At 36.5% G+C, this 13,528-nt stretch overlaps 1 protein-coding gene across 2 annotated transcripts in view; it reads left to right on the top strand.

Moving 5' to 3' along the window:
- USP38 (ubiquitin specific peptidase 38) overlaps window positions 1–13,528 on the top strand; it is a 68,937-nt gene that overhangs the window by 38,686 nt on the left and 16,723 nt on the right. For both annotated transcript variants that reach the window (XR_008296101.1, XR_008296102.1), the window contains exon 11: window positions 8,884–8,975. The gene's annotated coding sequence lies outside the window, so the exon portion shown is untranslated. The remainder of the gene's footprint in view (window positions 1–8,883; window positions 8,976–13,528) is intronic.

Raw genomic sequence — 13,528 nt, 5'->3', positions numbered from 1 at the left:
ATAACAAAAGTAAGATGACATACATCCCAGTTTGCCTGAGACTGAGGCTGTCTCAGAGTTTCAGAGCTAAAATTAGGAAAATTTGGAATGAGTTGGTCACCCTAGACAACAGTAGTGCTTTAGAGTGGTAGGGAAAACTTTACAATAAATTATAGTGGGGCTATTGGATAATCAGGTAAAATGAAAGAAATTTAGCCTTTACCTCATACTATATACAAAAATATACTTCAGGTATATTGTAAATCTAGAAGGCAGAAAAGATAACACTTCTAAAAGATTACTTAGAATATCTTCAAAACCTAGGAATATAGAAAGACTTAAATAGGACCCAAAAAGTCTTTGTCATGAAGGAAAACAGTGATAAATGGATAACAAAATAAAAACTTATGTTCATCAAAGACACCATTAAGAATGAAAAAAAATGAGCCTGGTTGGCTCAGTTAAGCATCCAATTCTTGATTTTGGCTCAAGTCATGATCTCACAGTTCATGAGATCGAGCCCTGAGTCAGGCTCTACCCTGACAGTGTGGAGCCTGCTTGGGATTCTTTCCCTCCCCCTGCTGGCGTGCGTTCTCTCTCTCTCTCTCTCTCTCTCTCTCTCTCTCTCTCTCCCTCTCTCGCTTTCTCTCTCAAAATAAATAAACTTTAAAAAAAAATAGAAAAGAATGCCATGGAATGGAAGATATTTGCAACTCAAGTGAATATATAAATAACTGCTGCAAATCAATTTAAAAAAACAGGCAATTAATAGAAAAATGAGAAAAAGGCTTCAGCAGGCAGTTCAAAAGAATGAATTTCTAATACAAAAAGGTGCTGAACCTATTAATCATCAAGAAATGTAAATAAAAGCACAACAGTAATCCTTTAAATGTTCACAGAATAAACTTAAAAAGGTTGATAAATCCAGAATGGCTATAATTAACAACACAAGAATCAACTGGTGTTGGCAAAGATGCAGAGAAAGGAGAACCCTCTTGTGCTGTTGGTGGGAATGCAAACTGGTGCGGCCACTCTGGAAAACAGTATGGAGGTTCCTCAAGTAACCAAAGATGGAGCTACCCTACAACACACACACATAATGGAATATTAGCCAGCAAAAATAATGAAATCTTGCCATTTGCCATGACGTGGATGGAGCTAGAATATTTTATGCTAAGTGAAATAAATCAGAAAAAAACAAATACCATATGATTTCACTATAATATGTGAAATTTAAGAAACAAAACAGATAACATATGGGAAGTGGGGGTGGTGGAGGAAGAGAAGAGAAGGAAACAAACCACAAGAGACTCTTAATGATAGAGAACAAACTATGGTATGGAGGGAGATGTGTGAGAGATGGTGATGGGTGCTAAGGAGGGCACTTGTTGTGATGAGCACTAGGTGTTATACATAAGTGATGAATCACTGAATTCTACTCCTGAAACCAATATTGCATTGCATATTAACTAAGTAAAATTTAAATTAAAAAATTAAATTAAAAAAAATTTTTAAACATGAATAAAGCCCCACAAAAAAACTAATAAAAGGAAATTTGGGGGATATCATGTAAAAAAATAAATAAATAAAGATTGTCAAATCAGGGATGCCTCAGTGTGTCAGTCAGTTAAGCATCCGACTTCAACTCAGGTCATGATCTCACTATTCATGGATTAGAGCCCTGCGCCAGGGGCTCTGCTGTTGGCACAGAGCCCGCTTCAGATCCTCTTTCCCCCTCTCTCTCTGCCCCTCCTCCGCTCTTGCTGTCTCAAAAATAATCATTGAAAAAAAAGATTGACAAATCAAACATTGATGAGGATGTAGAATGTAAGCTCTCATATGCTATTTACAGGAATGTAAACTGATAAAAAACTACTTTGTAAAACTGTTTGGCATTATCTTCCAAAACTGGGCATATGCATACTCTACTAGCCAGTAACTTACTTCTAGGAATAGATTGTACAGAAATGTGTGTACAAGGGGCGCCTGGGTGGCTGGTTGAGTGTCCAACTTCAGCTCAGGTCATGATCTCATGGGTCAACAGTTAGAGCCCTACATCGGGCTCTGTGCTGAGCTTGAAGTGTGGAGCCTGCTTCAGATTCTGTGTCTTCCTCTCTCTCTCTGCCTGTCCCCCGCTCACGCTCTGTCTCTATCTGTCTCTCTCTCTCAAAAAATAAACACTAAATTTTTTTTAAATAGAAATGTCTGCACAAAACAAAATTTTAAATGTTCTAAGTAGTATTATTCATAATAGCCTAAAACTTGAAATATCCAAAGGCTGTATGAAGAGTAGAATAGGTAAATCATGGTATATTCATATGTTAAATTCCTGCACAGCAGTGAAAATGAATGAAGTCCAGATATACATCATAATATGGATGAATTCCATAAGCATAATATTGAAGAAAATAAACCAGACATAATGGAATGCATAATCTTACAATTCCATTTATATAAAACAGGTCATTTGTGGGTGTGAGAAGTAAGGATATTACTTTTGGAGAAAAGGAAGAGGGAAGTGATCAAAAAGGATCATGGAAGGGAAGGAACTTCTGCAGTGTGATTTTATCTGGTTGTTCATTTACCAGTTGTGTTCATTTTATGATATAACATATCAAACTGTATACTTATAATTTTGTACTTTTCTGTATGCCTTTTATACCTCAAGAAAAGCTTGAAAATTTAATTATATTTGGAAGTTCTTTCGAGACTGGCCTAGCAGGGTAGAGTATAAGACCAGAGGCCAAGGGACCCTGGATGGCTCAGTTGGTTAAATGCCGACTTTGGCTCAGGTCATGATCTCAGGTTCATGAGTTTGAGCCCCACATATGGGGCTCTCTGCTGTCAGCACAGAGCCCTCTTTGGATCCTCTGTCTTCCTCTTTCTCTGCCTCTCTCCCTGTCCCCCTCACTCTCATACACTCTATCTCTCTCTCAAAAAAAAACTAAACATTAAAAAAAAAAAAAAGACTAGAGGCCAGAAAGCAGTTAAGAAACTATTGCAAGAACCCCAATGATAAATGATGGGTTCGAACTAAGAGGAGAGTTGCAGAAAATTGGAGAGGATGAAAATGAATTGTTTACATATATTTAAATTGAGTATTTTTAAATTTAAATTAAATTAAAATGTCAGTTTTTCAGGTGCATTAGCCATATTTTAAGTGACAGTGGCCCCATGTGGTCATGGCTACCATAATGGACATGACTTAATGGTGGTAAACTACAGTTTGTAATTTTATGCCTCATTCCCAACCTGAATACCCATTATCTGGGTACCCTTTTAAAAAATTAAATACATATCTATTCTCTAATTATGAAATAAATCAAAATACTTAAGAAAATAACTCTGGGTACCCATCTTCCTGGAAATTTCAGGCTCAATCCTACTTAGAGAATGGACCATATATGACTTCTAAAAGAGGAACTTATAACAATATTAATGACTTCCCAAGTATTAATGCTACAAAGCAATAGACTTATTATAGTGCTGCTTCTGTTGACCACTTATTAACCATTCTGCGCATGGCTACAAGAAAGGAAATAGCTCATAATGCTTGCTTGCCCTATTAGAACATCTTGTCCTCTTTTTAAGTTTATTTTTATTTCTTTGGGTTTGGAGTTATACTCTCTCCTCCACTTGCTAGCGCTGATCCTAGTTTCTTTAAGCAGACAAAAACAGAAGTGAATATTTTTCAGGATGTCTGCTTTGTGATATCAAAATCACAGCATGACAGTAGAGAGCACTGCCACCATTCAACTTCTCTAGAATGGTCTATAGTTGACCAAGTCCAAAGCACATGATTGATTATAAATACTACTCATGGTATATTTTGACAGCTTATATTTCCAGAGAACTTCATTTTCAGGTGTGAAAGACAGGCTTGACCTTCATTTGGTTCTGTCAGGAGCAGTTTGTTTTCAAACACTATCCAGAGTTAATGAGGAAAATATTGAAATTGAGTTTCAAAACATGGAAAAGTAATTTACTATGGTAATTTTTGGTACACCTCTGTATATCTCTGTTGAATTATTTCTTGCCTTGGATAATGTCCACTCTCTTGATGTTCAGTAATAACAGAAGCAACAGCATAATCAAACTAGCCAACGGCCAGAGGCAAGTTTATTATTTTCCTCACCCATAGCTAAAATGAGTACAAAACTAAAAGTGAAATAATAATAATGATAATAATACAAAACTTGCCTTTCCGTCACCACTGGCCTCCCCTAAATCCTGCCAAAATAGTAATAAAGAAAACATTCCTAGCTAAACTAAGAATCTTGCTTTGGGAAATGATTGCCATTTTGTCTATTTTGTCTTCAGCAAGGACACTGGCTACCAACATAAACAGGTCAGCAATTGTCTGAAACAGTTACAGAATAGTCACTATCCTTTGTTGGAACATCATAGTTAAACACTTGTAAGTATATAAAGTATGTATGGGCTAAGTTTGTATTAGATACTAGAGACAAAATAAGAGATTGGCTGCCATTTGGCAAATTATCTTCCCAGATCTATCATTGACTCAAGATAAGTGCCTTAAACAATCCGTATCTCCATTTTCTAGGCAACCCAGTGTCGATTAACAACACCTAGTATATTGCAGGCTTGGTTTTGAGAAAGAACAATGAAAGAGTTAACAGTGTTTTTTATAAAGAGGATCTCGATAAAAAGACACATGAGCACAATTGACAAGACTTCAGTGATAGTCCCAAAGGCTCACAGTCATTGGTGACTTTCCTGACTCTCTCCATAGGAATTGAACGGAGCTGCTAGCAAGGAGTTGCATGACTAACCTAAATGCACTTGAGCTTTGCTCTAACCTTCATTTCCTGTCTCCTCCTAGCCATCTTAAAGAGAGATTTTAATTAAGAAGTAAAGTATCCCAAAAATAGGCCACAGAAAAATGGAAAAATTAAGGGTCTGAATCATCTATAGATCCAATAATCAAGCACTTAGAAGAGTGAGTTGGTTTTCTTCATCACTAGGAAAATTTGTTAACAAATGAGAGTATTTTTATGGTTGTCAAATAACTTTAAACATCAATCATTAATGTATTGAGCTATTTGTAAACATTCTCTGGTACACCATTTTTAGGGGGAATTTGTTTTTAATTTTCATATTTCAAGTAAATTGAGTAATGTGATTTTTTTTGCCATTATAGGCTTTAAAAATATATATTTAACACCATCCCCATTAAAGTGTTGAGTACATGAAGATAGTCAGTCGTTAGCTCTGTTTATTTGAAAACATGACTGTCTGTACTAGATTGAATTTCCTCTGAAGGAATGCCTTCTTCATCTTTGCATCCCAATGTCTATGATTGTATCTGACATTTTGTGGGTTTTTCAAAACCAAAGAAAAATACAAATGTGAGGCAAACATGTTTTCAGAATTGTTTTTCTGAGCTGGCTATGCAAATGATAGTCCAGAAATAAAAAGAAGCCCTAAAAAATCACAGAGTGGGAAAAGTTAAAGACTATTCAATAATTATATTTAATTATCTACCATTTGTGATATGTAATTATATTTTCTGCAAATATATTTATATCTCAAGAAATACACAATAGACTATTAGTATTTTTTATAAATATTCTTTTTTTAAATATTTATTTATTTATTTGTTTGTTTATTTATTTATTTATTTTGAGAGAGAGGGAGAGAGAGAGGATCTCAAGCAGGCTCCACACTGTCAGTGCAGAGCCCAACACAAGGCTCAAACCCACAAACCATGAGATTATAATCTGAACTGAAATCAAGAGTAGGATGATTAACTACTCAGTAGGATGACTGAGCCACCCAGGCACCCCTTAACTGTTAGTATTAATGCTTCCAGAGAGAGAACTGGGGGACTAGAGATAAAAGGGCTCAGGTCATGACCTCACGGTTTGTGAGTTTGAGCCCCGCATTGGGCTTTGTGCTGACAGCTCAGAGCCTGGAGCCTGCTTCAGATTCTGTGTCTCCCTCTCTCTCTTCCCCTCCCCTGCTTGAACTCTCTCTCTCTCTCTCTCTCTCTCACAAAAATAAATAAACATTAAAAAAAATTTTAAATAAAAATAAAATAAAAATCATCATTTACCTAACTAGACAAAAAGCCTAAATAAATTCTGATCATTGGTGTAAATGTTTTTCATCAATAGTGCCTCTCCATTCTATGACTTTTTTGGTTAGACTTCTTTAAACATTTATATTTAGGGAGATCTTCTAAATCTGCTATAGAGATGATTCTCTTCTGTTAGCCTTATGCTGTAGGAAAAACTAATAAGGTAGTGACTATAATAGCCTAGGCATAATTGGCAAAGACAGAATTAGGCTGGTGGCAGAAGGGGAAAAAAAAAGATGAATGAAGGAAGCAAATGTGGAGGCCAGTTTTAAAATCAGCCCCAAGAACCTCTGAATACTGATCTCCTCAAAGCCTTCATCATTCTCTTGTGGTCTGAAAGAGTACATTATCTGGAGGGGTTTGAAATTCACAGAAGAGGACACAAATATCCAAATCTGGCTAACGACCTCAATTGTGTGAAGAAAACTTCAGTCACAAAACTTGTAAATGTACCATTCAGGGAGAATTTTTATGTCTCCTGCTGCCCTGTATACAACTTATTTTTTAGACTGGAAAATTTCAAAGACATAAAAAGTTGTATAAATGAGCCTCCATATACTTATCACCACTTTCCCTCTCTTAGGATTATTTTGAAGCAATGCTAGGCATAATTTTGTCTTTAAATATTTCCATTTGTATCACTAAGGCCTAAGAACTCTTTTTAAAATAAAATTTAACCAATAAAATTTTCATATCTAAAAAATTAATAATTGCTTGTTAACATCATGAAATTTCCAGCCAGTATCATTTCCCCTAGTGTCTTAGAATGTTTTGTTTTATATATTACTTAGAAATGTTTTTTCTTAGAATGTTTGTTTTTGTTTGAATCAGAATCTAAATATAATCTATACATTGCAATGGACATAGATATGCCCTCTCAGACTTAAGTCTATGGGTTTCCCTCTCCATTCTTCTGCCTTTTAATTTCCTTGCAAACTTTTTGTTGTCATTGAATAAACTAGTTTCCCTGTTTTATAGTTTGTTATGGAGAGAATCCCTCTGGGATTACAATCAAATTACTATTACAAAAAGTCATTTAGAATAGTTACTTACTGTATGATTATGCCTCTAACTTGATTCAGAGTTAGATTCATTTGTCTTTTTCTTAATTTCTATTTTTGTGAATTAAAAACATTTATTTTATACTTATGTAAAACATATACATGATTCCAAAAGCAAAACTATAAAACAAGGTGTATTCAAAGAAGATCAACTTCTACCCTTTTCCCCATTCTAGGGTCTTCCCTAATAGTGACCCATTTTGTTTCATTTTATAGTTTATCTTCCTGGTTTTTTAAAGCAATTACTATATTATTAAAGATACATATATTAAAGTATTAATATATTAAAGATATAGATATTATTATTCACATATTATTATATTAAAGATATATATATGAAAGATAGGTACATAGATAGATGATAGATGATTGACTGATGATAGATACTTAGATAAATAATAGCACACTATCCATGATTTTATCCACCTTACTTTTTAAAAAAGCATATCCTAGAGATCACTCCACAATAGTACAGAGAGACAGTGTTCCCTCCCTTTTGGAGCCAGAATCATCCTATTGTGTGAATAGACAATGCTTCATTAGATTAGTCCTCATCTGTGCACATTGGGTTGTTTGCCTGTTACCCTCTTTTTGAAGTGTTAACTCCTTGTGCTTATACGGACGGACTGCAGAGGGTTCAGGGCCCTGTTGCCTTATCACGAAGACCAGCCTGCAGTTAGTTCCTTTGAGTTCTGTCATTCCTCCCTAGATGTCCTCCATTTCTGAGCTTTCTCCTTCCTCTGTTTTGGGAAGGTTTTCACTCCCTCTCTTTTCTCCTACCCTTTCCTATCCTCCTGCATCATGTTCACTCCACTTAGTGGAGGGGGGTGGGCAACTGTACTCTGCAACATTCTCAAGGATTTCATGGTTTCTTCTCCTTTGTCTCTTGGTGGAAGGTTGAAGGTCTTTCTTTTCCTTCAGAAACCTTGCTATTTTGATTAAGTGGGTTGCAGGCAGCGTCACCGGAAAGAAAACCTCCTCAAAAATGAAATCCTCAAGTCCAGCACTTCCTGGTTTCTGAGAACATAAATTATTAAGTATTCTCGTGTCAAACATTTCTAGCCACAGCTGCCCAACACCATGTGCAGCGCAATCCTCGCTTGTGATGCTGGGCAGGGACAGCGGGCCACGTGATCAAGGGAGTGAATAACTGGTACATTCACAACTATTCTGCACGCATGCAGCCATTCTGCTTTTCACTCCAGCACAGTATTCAGTAGGCTACATGATATAGTCAACACTTATAAAAATTGGCTGTGTGTTATAGGATTTTGCCCAACTGTAGGCTAATGTAAGTGTTCTGAGCACATTTAACATAGGCTAGGCTAGGCTATAATGTTTGGTAGGTTGGGTGTATTGAATGCATTTTCGACTTAATGATATTTTTAACTTATGATAGTTTTATCAGGACATAACCTCCATCTTAAGTCAGGGAAGATCTGTGTTGTTGGGAGTAGCCCACCTCAGTCTGTTCAAAGGGTCTGAGGGTCCTGCCTTAATTCTCACCCTTATTAGAATTTATTCAAATGCAAGAAAAGAAAGCAAGGCTGTTGAGAATCCAAAAAACAGGGCACGGTGGCTAAGATGTCACCTCATGCCCATGTCTTAGTGAACAAAATAAAGGTAAATCTACTGAAAGAGACTGAGGTGTGGCTTCTACATTAGAGGTGATGTGGGTTGGAGATAAATATTCAGGAGAATGACTTACAGTACTGAGCTGGCATTTGTTCCTCTCTTCTTTAGTCTTTCATCATCTCCTCCTCTCACCTGGCCCAGCCTAAATCCAGGGGGATTAAGACAGGGCAAAATAAGAACAAAAATCAGCCACAGTGAAGGTAAGACACACACCAAGCCCTCACTCACCTCTTACCTTTTATTGCTAGTCTTCCCAAGTTACTTTTATATTGTTATGAGTCACTCTTTATATATATATATAGTAGCTAAATACTTATATATATATATATATATATATATATATAGTAGCTAAATACTTATATATATATATATATATATACACATATATATATCTTTATGTGTATATATATATCTTTATATATATGTATAAAGATATCAATTGCTTCTTTATATCTATATCTAGATAGATAGATGGAGAGAGAGTGAGAGAGAGAACAAAGGGGTATATAGTGAAAAGTAAACTTTTTCTCCTGCCCCCACCCCACACCCTACACATGTTCAACTCCCCAGAGACAACTGCTAAAGGAAAAGCTCCCCATTCCTGATTTTTCCTTCTATGTGGGGATGTCAGTCCTGGCCTCTCTCCATTCCACCCAGGAATTTATTTTAAAATGGCTTAATCCAAGTGGTGAATTTGAGAAAGAGAAACTAGAGACCAGAGCTTCAGGGTGAAGGCATGCTCTGCTGCTGCCCAGTTGTGGGCTCTGCCCCGGTCCAGCCCTTTTATCACTGCATGGGTCAAGTTCCTCCTCCTGACATGCATTAAACAAGCCTGTTAGTTCTCCCAGCCACCAGGTACTCCAGTTCAGCCTTTACAAATAATAAAGTAACCCTGGAATCTCCCATCAACCCTACTCCTTGCCTTATTCCACAATTTGTTCAGAAACCGGATGAGAAAGAGGAGCTCCATTGATTAGTTCTCTTCGGAAACTCCAAAGCCACTTACTTATCATAATACTACTTGTAATCTTTGTAATGTTAAAAAAAAAAAAAACAGTATCTTCTATTTCTCAACCCACCCGCTTCAGATAGTATTTCTCAACTGCCCAATATATGAGGAATTAGTTCCCTACATTTTTGCTCCAACTCTCCTTCTACACTATCCTCCAGCTTATCAGCTCTATGTTTAATTTTATAGTATTGAAGTTTAGAGTATTTTTATTTTATATAGATTTACATACATGCCCATGCGTGCAATTATTATAATTCAGTGTTCTAAACTTTGTCTGAAAGCCAAATTATGAAAACTAAAAAACAACTGTAAATATTTAAAATGTGATTAAGGAAATGCTATTTTCAGCAGAACGAATGAAAAAGTGAAATGTAAGCTTATGTCAGTAAACCTGTGCTACATGAAGAAACCTCTATCAATGTCAAGATCAAACAAATTTTCTTTTCTTATATTCCATTAATCACTCACTATTATGCCACATTTTTTGTTTGCTTCATATTTAGACAATGAGTTTTATACAGATGATTGTTTTCTCCTATTGTATTAGTCAGCTCAGTCTCCCATAATAAAACACCAAAGACTGGGTGGCTTAAACAACAGATACATATTTTCTCACAGTTCTGCAGGTTGGAAGTCCAAGATTAAGGTGTTAACAGAGTTGGTTTCTGATGAGATCTCTCTTCCTGGCTTGTAGATGGCCACTTTCTCACTGTATACTCAAATGACCTTATCACTGGAGATCTTTCTCTTCTTATAAGGACACTAGCGCTATGGAATTAGAGCCCTACCCTTATGACTGCATTTAACCTTCATTACATGAAGGTTACATCCTTAAAGGCCCCATTTCTAAACATGGTTACATTGAGCATTAGAGTTTCAATGTATGAATTTTGGAAGGATACAATCCAGTCCATAACCTCCATGTCTGTTCAAAATATACATATTTTGTAAATACTAGAATAGGAACCCCCTATGTCCATAAATAAAGTATCATTTACCAAATGTCTAGAAACTAACCTGAGGATGCCTTAAAACTAAATCATGGGCTTGTCTGCTCTGGAAAATATGTATAAAGTTGTATAATTCCCAGGCCAAATTATTCTTGTCCTCAGAGAAACCCAATGGGAGATTCCATTCAATGGGTCTGGCCCATTGAATGATCAAGGACCAGACACTGAGGACTATTCCCTCTGCCCCAACCTCCTTTCTCCATCTGTCCCACACCCTAATAAAGTTTAGCGATAGATACTATGACCTACATCCATGAATGAAGTGGTGATGACCCCAGCAATCACTCTCTTCATAAAATCAGAAGTGAAAGGCATCTTAGATATCCACTTGTCCAAAGTCTCCATTTTATAATTGAGAAAACTGAAACCCAGAAATTTGGATGATGTTTTATGCCCAAATTACAGAGCAAGGTATATTAGAACCCAAGACCTCAACATTTTGTTCTGTTTCTTGTCCATGGAACCATTATGTTTTTCAGTTCCTCTCAATGAGCAGAAGGACTCTGGAATTCAGGGAAGCTGCCCAATTGTTATGGATAAACATACATTTAGCCCAGAGTTAGAACTACAAATTGTATCTCTGTTCTAAAGTTTGAGGTCTAATTACTGTCAAGAGCTAAACTGGAAAAAACTGAGCTGACAGATGCTGAAGTGGTCAACTAAGACAACAAGCCAAACCGAGAGTAACAATTAAGCCCGCATTTACTTGTTGCAATAGCATAACAAAGAGGCAAAATAATAAAAAGCACTGGCTCCCACAGTGTTCTATTTTCCTTTCATAGGTCAGCTCCAGGTGAGGTTCAAATGTAACAGCACAGCTTAGGGGATTGTCTCACTGCTGGGGAAGCTCTGGATGGGAAGGAGGACAAGGAGTGGAAAAGCACTAAACACTGAGTCAGGGTGTAGGAAAGCATCCTGAAGTCCCCTTGAGAAGGAGGCCTCTGAATAGAGGCCTTTGGACTAGGAATGTTGAAACATGTAACAGTGCGGCTGGCCTGGGGGGGGCAGGTGCCAAGTGTCTGAAACTCCCTCCAGACTGTTATCAAGTATGGCAAGGACAGCTTTCCCCCAAGGAGCCTACCAGATAAAACCTTTCTAATTGCCTATGATTGGGCTTGAAAGATCATACATAGAATTCTGGTCTGGAGCCAGACTCCTCAACTACATATGCTAACATCACCTTTCCATGTCCCTAGACATGTTTACAAATAGTCTCTCACTCCATCAGCATGACTATTGCTTAATGTATATTTTGATTATCACAGTAACTATAGCCAAAATAAAACTAATTATCACCAAATTTTGGGGGTGAAGATACCAAAGATAATATAATTGGACATTTTGTGCATTATTATGAGTGCTTTTCTGTGTTCAAATACAGGTTGGGGAAATTGCAAAATCTCACTCCATAAATACATGCATATATTTCTTGTCTTGTTTTGGTTACTCTAAAGATCTAAATATAAGCAATAGTCCATTATATTTTCATTTCCTAAAGCAGATGGCCATTAAATTTACTTTCTAATCTTATTATTCCATAAATTGTATATGGTTGTAATTTTAATTGTCTCATATCTTTCTTAGTAGAAATAATCTTGGTAGAAATAAAGAAGATATTAAAGATATATTGATTGATATTTAAAAGATGCTGCCTGAGAAGATTTCATCATAAGAAAAGATACCCCAGATAGTATATAGGAACCTCCCTTTCCTAATCTTTTTTACATTTTTTTTAACATTTATTTATTTTTGAAGGAGAGAGAGACAGAGCATGAACAGGGGAGGGGCAGAGAGAGAGGGAGACACAGAATTCAAAGCAGGCTCCAGGCTCTGAGCAGTCAGCACAGAGCCAAACAAAGGGCTCGAACTCAGAAGCCTCAAGATCATGACCTGAACCAAAGTCGAGGCTCAACCAACTGAGCCACCCAAGTACCCCAGGAACCTCCCTTACCTAGTCTTGCCTCTAGATTCCACCTGCTTCCCTGCCTCAACACATTCCCTAAACTAGGACAGGAAATTTTGGAGAAAGAAGAGATGGGAACGAGAAGAAATTCACATCCTGAAACAAGCCAAAGCATGTTTCCACCCATTTTGTGGAACTTTTCAAAACTTGCTAAAGTAAACTTAGCTCTGTAAATGTTTATTTTTAAAGGTTGGATATTAAGTATGGAAGGGAAATTGAACTGCAGAGCAAGATGGAAGTGTTGTGTGAAATTTCAGTAATTGTTCCCATTAACTGAAAAAATATTTGCTTAGGATTTCTTTGCAGTACCGCCCTTTGGTTAGCCAAGGACACTGGAATGTGCCTGCCAGGAGAGATCTACTGCCATTTTACCTACCACATTTTCAAAGCTGGCACATCTCCACCTATGCCTTCCTATGTTTACTGTATTTACATACCTTCCCCTATTTGAATAAATAACACACAGAATGTTAATAGATCGGATTAAAGTGGAAACACACTACAAAAGAGAGAGCAATCATTAAGCCTCATCTTTCTGCTTCTTCCAGCTCTGCCTCAGGCTTGGAACACTTCTTTTTCCTGAGTTTTAAAAAATTGTTGATTATGATTTTATTTATACGACACACAGTAAAATTAATTTCTCTTTTGGTATACCATCCTACAAAGTTTGTTTCAGGTTTCTTTTGTTGTTGTTGTTTTTATTTTAGTTTTTTTTTTTTTTTTTGCTTGGGTTCTTTTATTGATTTAAGACCATTCATAGGCATTGAT

This window comes from Acinonyx jubatus, chromosome B1, assembly GCF_027475565.1.
Source record: "Acinonyx jubatus isolate Ajub_Pintada_27869175 chromosome B1, VMU_Ajub_asm_v1.0, whole genome shotgun sequence".
Taxonomy (NCBI): Eukaryota; Metazoa; Chordata; class Mammalia; order Carnivora; family Felidae; genus Acinonyx; species Acinonyx jubatus.
The sequence above is the reverse complement of the archived record's forward strand: the minus strand, read 5'-3'. Positions and strand labels throughout refer to the sequence as shown.